Below are 10,068 nucleotides of genomic sequence, written 5' to 3'. Positions count from 1 at the left end.
ATTCCCCCAGGACAGCCCTTGCGAGGATCAGCAAGAAAAAAACATGAAATTGCAAGGTTTAGATCAGTGGGCACTTTTTCTGTTGAGTACCATGCACTGATTATGGTCTTTATGAATCATTTACAAAGTAATATGCACATTCTTTGTCTTTTTAGCTTAGAGAATCTGTCTCTAACTATATGTTTTAAAATTCTATGTTACCCTCATCTCACACAATTATAACCTTGCAAAATAAAATTAAAAAACTTTAAGGGACAGTGCACTGTAATTTATTTCCCCTTCAATGCATTCTCAATGATCCATTGAATTAAATTGTATTCCTAACTATACTGAGTGGTTCAGTACTTCAGTACTAGTTATATAAAAATCTATGGCCTAGATTTGGAGTTTGGCGGTAGCCGTGAAAACCAGCGTTAGAGGCTCCTAACGCTGGTTTTAGGCTACCGCCGGTATTTGGAGTCATTCAAAAAAGGGTCTAACGCTCACTTTTCAGCCGCGACTTTTCCATACCGCAGATCCCCTTACGTCAATTGCGTATCCTATCTTTTCAATGGTATCTTTCTAACTCCGGTATTTAGAGTCGTGTCTGAAGTGAGCGTTAGAAATCTAACGACAAAACTCCAGCCGCAGAAAAAAGTCAGTAGTTAAGAGCTTTCTGGGCTAACGCCGGTTTATAAAGCTCTTAACTACTGTGCTCTAAAGTACACTAACACCCATAAACTACCTATGTACCCCTAAACCGAGGCGCCCCCACATCGCCGACACTCAATTAAATTTTTTTAACCCCTAATCTGCCGACCGCCACCTACGTTATACTTATGTAGCCCTAATCTGCTGCCCCTAACACCGCCGACCCCTATATTATATTTATTAACTCCTAACCTGCCCCCACAACGTCGCAGCCAGCTACCTACAATAATTAACCCCTAATCTGCCGATCGCAAAGAGCCACCACCTACGTTATCCTTATGTACCCCTAATCTGCTGCCCCTAACACCGCCGACCCCTATATTATATTTATTAACCCCTAATCTGCCCCCCACAACGTCGCCTCCACCTGCCTACACTTATTAACCCCTAATCTGCCGAGCGGACCGCACCGCTACTATAATAAAGTTATTAACCCCTAATCCGCCTCACTAACCCTATAATAAATAGTATTAACCCCTAATCTGACCTCCCTAACATCGCCGACACCTAACTTCAATTATTAACACCTAATCTGCTGACTGGAGCTCACCGCTATTCTAATAAATGTATTAACCCCTAAAGCTAAGTCTAACCCTAACACTTACACCCCCCTAAGTTAAATATAATTTTAATCTAACGAAATTAATTAACTCTTATTAAATAAATTATTCCTATTTAAAGATAAATACTTACCTGTAAAATAAATCCTAATATAGTTACAATATAAATTATATTTATATTATAGCTATTTTAGGATTAATATTTATTTTACAGGTAACTTTGTATTTATTTTAACCAGGTACAATAGCTATTAAATAGTTAAGAACTATTTAATAGCTAAAATAGTTAAAATAATTACAAATTTACCTGTAAAATAAATCCTAACCTAAGTTACAATTAAACCTAACACTACACTATCAATAAATAAATTAAATAAAATACCTATAATTATCTACAATTAAACCTAACACTACACTATCAATAAATAAATTAAATACAATATCTACAAATAACTACAATGAAATAAACTAACTAAAGTACAAAAAATAAAAAAGAACTAAGTTACAAAAAATAAAAAAATATTTACAAACATTAGAAATATATTACAACAATTTTAAACTAATTACACCTACTCTAAGCCCCCTAATAAAATAACAAAGCCCCCCAAAATAAAAAAAATGCCCTACCCTATTCTAAATTACTAAAGTTCAAAGCTCTTTTACCTTACCAGCCCTGAACAGGGCCCTTTGCGGTGCATGCCCCAAGAAGTTCAGCTCTTTTGCCTGTAAAAAAACCCATACAATACCCCCCCCACCAACATTACAACCCACCACCCACATACCCCTAATCTAACCCAAACCCCCCTTAAATTAACCTAACACTAAGCCCCTGAAGATCTCCCTACCTTGAGTCGTCTTCACCCAGCCGAGCCAAATTCTTCATCCAAGCGGAGTAAGAAGAGGTCCTCCATCCGGTAGAAGTCTTCATCCAAGCGGGGCAGAAGAGGTCTTCCATCCGATTGAAGTCTTCATCCAAGCGGCATCTTCTATCGTCATCCATCCGGAGCGGAGCGACAGCATCCTGAAGACCTCCGACGCAGAACATCCATCCTGGCTGACGACTGAACGACGAATGACGGTTCCTTTAAATGACGTCATTCAAGATGGCGTCCCTCGAATTCCGATTGGCTGATAGGATTCTATCAGCCAATCGGAATTAAGGTAGGAATATTCTGATTGGCTGATGGAATCAGCCAATCAGAATCAAGTTCAATCCGATTGGCTGATTCAATCAGCCAATCAGATTGAGCTCGCATTCTATTGGCTGTTCTGATCATAAGTTTTATTACACTTACACTTTGTGAATTGTATTTTATATTGCTTAACACTTCATATTGGGTCTTTTCAGTTTTATAACATTTAAACATTGCACTTTCTATTTTATATTCTAATACATTTAGATTTAGACTTGCAAATTCTGATTAGGTTTTGAAAGTTCCTATGTTACTTTAAAAGATTAGGATCATACATTGTATATTTCTGTGTAGCATTTACATTGCACTTGACAGGGGCATTCTCAGGGTATGTCTAAAGATCTTTACAAGTCTTGTAAAATGCTGTCATTTCAACAAGCTGGTCTCACTGATTATTCTTGCAAGCTGTATAAAGGTGAAGTTAGCTCAAAATTTGCAATACACTTGTTTAACTAACAGAAAAGTAATATATACTAAACTATAGGCAAAATAAAGTTAAAATTGTAGTGAAAACATTCCATTTTAATTTGTAATTGATGCAAACTAAGTCTTTCTCCAGTTACCTTCTCTCTCCCATGTGAAATTCTGTATCCCAGAGAGCTTCACTACTTTCTATGGAAGTCATCTCTCTGGGACTTCCTGGTTCTGCCCTTTTTCTTATAGATTTCAGTGAGTTCAGCCCCTGTGAAGCCTGCACTATAATTTATCTCCATACTTGAGAATATTTGCTTATTAGGCCCATAGAAAGTAATGTAGCTCTCTGAGAAACTGAATCTGTCTGTGTTTTTTCTTTTAAGATAAATCTGAAAGATGAAGTGCAATGTAATTTGTAAAAGATACACATAAATATAACAAATATGATCCTAATTTGATAAAGTTACACAGAAACTGTCAAAGCACAATCAGAATTTGTAAAATCACAATCCTAAATATACTGCTGTATACAAAACAAAATACAAAATATAAACTTTAAATGTTCTAAAATGTAATCTGTAGTGTAATGTAATATAAAATACAAAACACAAAGTGTAAATGCAGCAGAACTGTTATGTCATGCAGTGCTATATTGCACTGGGCTTGTCTCTCCACATATTGAAATGCAGGGAAGTATAGCAAAATCTGCCTTCTATGAATTTCACTAGGGATCTCGCAGTGCTGGGGGATCATTTTAGATCATCTCATCTGAACAGAAGTTTAGATCATCAGGCCCTGAATACTAAAAGACAAATGGCAGAAACCCCAGCACTGTGAGATCACTCACAATATTCTAGGCAGGCAAATTTAGCTATACCTGTCCAAGGAGTGTTCTCTGTATTTCTGTATGTGAGGGAGAGTCAAGCCCATTGCAATATAGCACTACATGATATGAGAGTTTTGTTACACTTACTCTTTGTGCTTAGTATTTTATATCACTTTACACTTCGAATTTGGACTTTCAGTATTATTACAGTTAAGCTTTTCATTTTCTATTTTATATTTTAATACATTTATATTTAAATTTTACAAATTCTGATTATGTTTTGAAAGTTTCTGTGCTACTTTAACAAATTAGGATCATACTTTGTATATTTCTGTGTATCTTTTACAACTTACATTGCATTTTGCAATGTTCTCTATTGTAAAATAAAACAGTCTCAGAAAGTGGGAGGGGCAGGGGAGTTCTATGGGCTGAAAATTGGAATTCTCAGGGTATGTCTGCATCTCTCTCACAATTCTTGTTAAATTCTGTAAGCATTTTAAACAAGTTGGTCTTTATTGAAAGGTGAGATTATATAAAATGATCTACAAGATCCCTTATAAGATTCTGCTATACTACAAGGTCAGCCCTAGTTAACTATCCCGCTCAAGCATTAACTGTGCTAGAAGTAAGCTTTTTGCACATGTCGGGTTGCACTCGTATTTCAAGTTACAATTAAACTGTTTTTGTTTGCACGCTAACCCGATGCTCATAAAAAGCCAAACATGCAATATCGAACACGCAGAAACATATTCCCGCATAGAAGTCAATGGAGCAAAAAAAGTGGGGGGAAAAACACCCTACTCCCAACGTAAACCAGAGCCCATTTTCTCAAGTGTGCTAACCCGAAATAAAAATATTAAAGGACCAGTATATACTGTAGATTCTCATAATCAACATATGCATGATAACAAGAGAATGCAATAGCACTTAGGGCTCGATGATTGAAAGCTCTCTGGGCTGGCAAGATTATTAAAGATTGCTCGCCAGTCCTTCTATTTCCCTGGTAGAATGATCTAAAGCCACTTTTTACCCTGAAAACAGGGTGTCTCACTAAGGGGCATATAATGCATTTTGATATGAAAAATGCACAATAAAATTAATATTTTAAACATCATACAAAACAAATATTTTAACCAATCACACAAAAATAAGCAGAGAAAATTTGTAATGTTAAGGTGCATCAAAAATTGTAACAAAATTCTTCACCAGAAATCGCATTTTAACAAAAACGTAAAATTTGTATGTAATTTACCGAGGAATAAATCAATTGAAATATGCACAGCAGAAATCATAATTTTAGTACACTGGATGTGCAAAAATCAAACAGAAATTTGTACTTATAAATGCAAAATGCAAAGTGTAATTGTTGTTTTTTTGTAAAATGGGCTGAACATGGGCGTTCGCACTGCAGATCTCACTTTTTTTTGCCAATTTAAAGGTGGCAAGCTTTTCTCGAAACAATTGTAATACATATAAGTCCAATTTTAAAGTGCTCCCCCCTGCTCCCTGCTAACTTCACTCTAAAGGTCGAAGTGTCCCTATCCAGCAAGCTCCATTACTTTCAATAAGAGCCATCTTGCCACTCACAGGGACTGCCCCTTTTTTACGATCATTCCACCAGTGCAGCCCTGCAAGAGTCGGCAAGAAAAAGTAGGTTTCAGCTTGCAAAGTTTTTATCATCGAGCCCCTTGTCTGAACTTCAGATAAGTGGTAGATTTTTTTCTGACAAATTTAAAGTTATGTCTATTTCTACTCCTCCTGAATTATGTGACATCCATTAGCCAATCACAAATGCATATAGGTATAGTCTGTGAATCACATGTTCAGTAGGAACTGGTGACTCAAAAAGTGCAAATTTAAAAAGACTGCATATTTAATGATATATATATATAGTACACACACACACATATATATATATATATATATATATATATACAGTATATATATATATATATAGTATGTATATATACTGTATACACATGATGGTATTTTGGTGCAATATATTTATACCTATATATAGATGATTATATATAGGTATAGATATATACAGATATATATATATATATATATATATAGTAATATCTATTTATAAATACTTAAAACATATTTCCTGTATGTGCAGAACATTGGAATATGCAATATTTACAGTAAATACATAGTTAAAACCTTTATTAAAAATGAATATTGCATAAATATGTTTTTTCATGTTTTCCTCTACTTTACTGCAAAGGGCTCCAATGCATATATATATATATATATATATATATATATATATATATATATATATATATATATATATATACACACACACACATCTTTAGAGAGATGTATATGTATGTATCTCAATGTTAAATCAATTTGCCTGCCTTTTTTTCTAACAGATGGTGTTATGAGTGTAACTGTATTTTCTAATGCTAGCGCTGCGGAATCTGTTAGCGCTGCGGAATTTGTTGACGCTCTACAAATAACCGATAATAATAATGTATTTTTGATGTGTTTTGTGAGACTTTTTTTTTTGCAAAACAATTAACCAGATGTGTGTTAACTTCAATCACGCTCAAGCGATCGCATATACTTTCAACTTGTAATACGAACAAAAAACCTGATGTGCGTAAACAGCCGCGATAAACCCCCTTTCACTCGCGTGCAGCTGTTAGCGGGCCACACGTAATCTAGCCCTTTATTGGGTATTGGTTCCAATAAGCAGAAACAGCTATTTTCTTGTACAAAAATAAACCTAGAGGAACAATTTCCCATACGTTTTTTTGTAAGAGTGATCTTTTTGATTTATACAGTGAAATTTCAGACTGCTAGATTCAAGATATATATAAATTCCTGTCCCCTAGTATTTCTATATCCTTGTTAAATCGTACTCATATTCTTTGATATACTGCTGTACATTGTTGCCCTGCAATACCTTTGGATTATTATATATTTAAAGGTCCATTAAACTTAATTTGAAATTGCACATAAAATTATCATTATTATTTTGCCTTCCTTTCCTATAATTTACCCAAAAAACCCAATTCATCCTTCTACCCTACATCCAGCAAGGGCAACGCCATCGAAATCTTTGAGACGATGGTATGCAACGACTTGAAGAAAATCAGTCAGAATCAACTAATGAAACACAAACAAAATCTATCTAAGAGCCAGATGCTAACCATCAAAGCACTGGAAAAGAACAGAAACTTAGTGATCAAACCCGCCGACAAGGGGGGCGGCATAGTAGTCCTGGATAAAGAAGACTACTACACAGAATGCAGACGAATCTTGTCAGACACCAAGACCTACGAAATTATGAGGAACAACCCCACAGATGGTTTCAAGAAGGAAATGGACAGGATTCTAGGAGAGGCACATAACAACAAAATACTGAACCATAAAGAATTCAGATACATAAGCGTGGAGCATCCCATCACTCCCGTCTTCTACTACCTCCCGAAAATCCATAAGACCCTCCACAACCCTCCGGGAAGACCCATCATATCCGGCATAGGGTCTCTAACCAGTAATCTGTCTGAATATCTAGATAAGAACTTACAGAAATATGTGACACAACTACCATCGTACGTGAGAGATTCCACACAAATTCTGAACAGTCTGGAGAATACAGAATGGAAAGAGAACTACCTACTCGCCACCTGTGACGTCACCTCCCTATATACCTGCATACCACACAAAGGAGGTCGAGAAGCTGTAGAGTACTTTCTCAAGAAGGACCACACAGTGCCGGCACTACAGAAGACATTCATTCTGGAAGGGATTAACTATATTCTAACGCACAACTATTTCCACCACGATGGGAAATTTTATAGACAGCTGTGCGGCACCGCCATGGGGACTAGGTTCGCGCCGAGCTATGCGAACCTTTACATGGGCAAATGGGAACACATATTTTGGGAGTCGTGCCCAGCCGGCGCGGACCTAGTCTCCTACTACAGGTACATAGATGACATCCTCCTGATATGGAAAGGCTCCAAAGAAGATTTAGAACACACTATAAGGGTTATGAATAACAACACCAACAACCTGAAATTTACCTACGAGATCAGTGACAAGGAAATCACATTCCTCGATCTAAAAATTACCATCAAAAATGGGAAACTTCAGACTTCAACATTTTTTAAACCTGTGGATTGTAACAACTATGTCCACAGGGACAGCTGCCATCATTTCAAATGGAAGGAGAATATACCAAAGGGACAGTTACTAAGATTGAAAAAGAACTGTTCGGACCCCATTTTATGGGAAACCCAGGCGGAAGAACTGAAAAAACGCTTTCTTGAGAGAGGATATGAAGAGGAAAAACTCCACAAAGATATAGAAGAAGTCAGGCAAAAGGATCGCAAGGAACTTCTCAAGTATAAAGACAAGAGAATTAGGAGAGACATGAACACCGACTCCATAGAGGTTGCCTTTATCACGCAGTACAGCGAAAACAGGAGAACCATCGAGAAAATAATAGAAAAGCACTGGCATCTACTGAAGGATGACGACACAATTGGCGAAACACTCATCAACAGACCGAAATTTATCTATAGAAAATCAGATAACCTTAAGAACATTCTATCTCCTAGCATTCCACGCCCAACAACACCTCAGACGAGAGATATATCCGGGAAACCCATAAAAGGTTTTTTCCCATGCCCGAGCTGCAAGGCGTGTAAGAGAGGCTTGAAAATCAAAAACTTTTCACCGCACAACTCCAGTATCAAACATGAAATAAAGGATCTGATCAGATGCAGCAGCAAGGGGGTAATTTACATAATACAATGCAAATGTGGACTACAATACGTCGGACAAACCTCGAGATGCCTAAAAGACAGAATACGGGAACATGTGCTACAGATTGAACATGGCAGCACAGACACCGCACTGTATAGACACTTTTCTATTAAACACAAAGGAAACATCAAGGATCTAAACTTCTATGGTATCCAGATAGTAAAGCCTAATTGGAGGGGAGGCAACTATGAAAAGAAGCTCCTAATCGCGGAATCCAGATGGATATTTGAGCTGGATTGTCTCTACCCGAAGGGTCTGAACAACAAGGAAGACCTCTCACATCTTTTAAGCTTGAAACACACATAAATTTGACTTCTGAATATCTATTCGGAAAACACTGCTGCCCTCATACAGAAGGAAAACAATAAAGAAAACATAACGAGGTCAATATATGACACGACAAGAACAAAATATTTCTAATGAAGATGTCCTGCATAGATCCACACAAAGATCTATATTAGGATCTCTAAAGCCAATCTAATCATCTTTATTTTTATTGCTCTACTCAAATAGCCATAAGATGAGTTCCAACAAACCTTATTACACATACAGAGAGACTATAGAGATGCCAATAACATTAACAAGATATGATCCCCTAATATGTCAACAGCATATGAGATGCCAATAATATTAACAAGATATGATCCCATAATATGTCAACAGCATAAGAGACACTTGACTTAGCAACCTCTCCATCTGGGAAATATCTAACAGAATAAGTTAGAAAGTAACCGAAGCCTGACTCTTCATAAGAATATAAACACAATTTAAAATGTGTATAGAGGTAACATAATCCCAATACCAACAACATGATTACACCTCATAACAAATTTAAATTCACAATTCCCCAAAAGACAACTAATCAATTAGATCGATAAAAGTACCCATTGATCTCACAATCTACATAAATACATTCATATACTTGTATGAGACAAGTTTCCTTCATATCCACATCAGATTTAAAAAAACTCCTATCATAGTGCGCACATGGTTAACTAATTTTTATACCAGGCACATTTAGATAGAAAATAAGACTTCCAATACCCAATATTGCACATGACAAAAAGAGAATACAGGTTGATACAAATGTACTCCTTCTATAGATTTTCTAACCAATCATAGATGCATTGTAAAAAAGTTTTTCTTTATACTACATATCTTTTATATTTTTATCCTAAAAAGTTTTTTAGAAAGTTTCCAAAAGTTCCTTTAAGGTTTTTAGATCTCTATTTATTAGATTATGTATTTTTCGATATATATATATATTTTCCAATATATATAAACTGTGTATTTTACAATATACACTCTCTGTACCGTGATCCCTACATTGATTTTGTTCACTAGACAAATACCAAGGTTAACACTTTTTGTCCCTTTGAATTTGAATAGGCTAGGATACACACCACTTCCGGTTTAACCATGACCGGTAAGGTGCAACATCCGGCTCAATCTTACCGGATGTTAAAGTATCTTACTTTTTCCGGCTACTTCCGGCTCAGAAACGTACCGGTATTTTGTCATATATTTCATGCCAAGTTGTAAAACTGGCTCTACATGTGGGATAACTGCTTTCTGCCCCTCCGGATCTGATTGGTAC

This window comes from Bombina bombina, chromosome 2 (genome assembly GCF_027579735.1).
Source record: "Bombina bombina isolate aBomBom1 chromosome 2, aBomBom1.pri, whole genome shotgun sequence".
Taxonomy (NCBI): domain Eukaryota; kingdom Metazoa; phylum Chordata; class Amphibia; order Anura; family Bombinatoridae; genus Bombina; species Bombina bombina.
The sequence above is the reverse complement of the archived record's forward strand: the minus strand, read 5'-3'. Positions refer to the sequence as shown.